The sequence below is a fragment of the Tupaia chinensis genome, unplaced genomic scaffold, assembly GCF_000334495.1.
Source record: "Tupaia chinensis unplaced genomic scaffold, TupChi_1.0 Scaffold000178_1, whole genome shotgun sequence".
Taxonomy (NCBI): Eukaryota; Metazoa; Chordata; class Mammalia; order Scandentia; family Tupaiidae; genus Tupaia; species Tupaia belangeri.
The window spans coordinates 708,420-709,583 of NW_006159653.1; positions in this window are offsets into that span (position 1 = coordinate 708,420).

Below are 1,164 nucleotides of genomic sequence, written 5' to 3' on the forward strand. Positions count from 1 at the left end.
GGCAAGGACCAGGGACAGGAGAGCAGCGAGGGGGCCAGCAGCTGGAGGCCTGGACGGCGCTGCCGGGCGATCGGTCTGGTACCTGTGGGCGGAGGGGCCGGTGGACTCCAGCTTCCCCAACCTGCCCGCGTTGTTGCGCAGGTGCCTTATGTGGGCGCGAGTGCGAGGCAGGTGGAGCATGTGCTGTCGCTGCTGCGAGGCCGCCCCGGGAAAACGGTGGATCTGGGCTCCGGCGACGGCAGGATCGTAAGGCGTGTGTGTGTGTGTGTGTGTGTGTGTACACGTGTACGTCTGTCCTTCCCTCTCCTTCCATTCCCCTCCTGCAGGTGCTCCTCCCTCACGTCCTGGTCCCATGTGCTCCTGTTAACAGGTGCTGGCAGCCCACAGGAGTGGTCTCCGCCCTGCTGTGGGGTACGAACTGAACCCGTGGCTGGTGGGGCTGGCTCGGCTGCGGGCCTGGAGGGTAGGCTGTGGCAGGAGCGTCCAGTACTGCCGTGAGGACTTCTGGAAGGTAACCTGAGAGTCCTGGGCCCCTTCCCCTACATGGCTTCCCAGCTTCAGGCTCTGGCCCACCACCGTCCGGACAATCCAAGTGCCCTCAGCCTCAATGTGAGCCCTGCCGGGCTCCTCCTCTCCCACAGGTGAGCCTGAGAGACTGCCACAATGTGTCCGTGTTTCTGGCCCCCAGTGTGGTAGGTCCAGGCTCCACCCCAGGGTGGCTGGGAGGCCTGGGATGGCAGCCTGCAGAGGGGCGCCGGCGCCGGCCAGCCCTGCCCACCCCTCACTCTCCCACAGCTTTCGTTGCTGGAGGACAAGCTGCAGGCTGAGCTGCCCACGGGGGCCCGTGTGGTCTCTGGACGCTTCCCCTTCCCCACCTGGCAGCCCACGGCGGTGGTGGGCGAGGGCCTTGACCGAGTCTGGGCCTATGACATAGCTTGCAGTGGTGAGCTGGCTGGGGGGGCCAACTCCTCTTGGGGTGTGACCAACAAGACCGCCCCAGGACCCAGTTCCCCCTCAACCCCTGGGTCCACCGTCTCCCAGGCCGCCTGACTGTGGGTACAGTAAAGATGCTCAGCTCCACCTTGATGCCTTTGTTTTTGGGGGGCTGTGGGGGCTCCATGCTGGTTGAGAAGGAAGACCAGTTCTGTCTTCATAGAAGGCCAA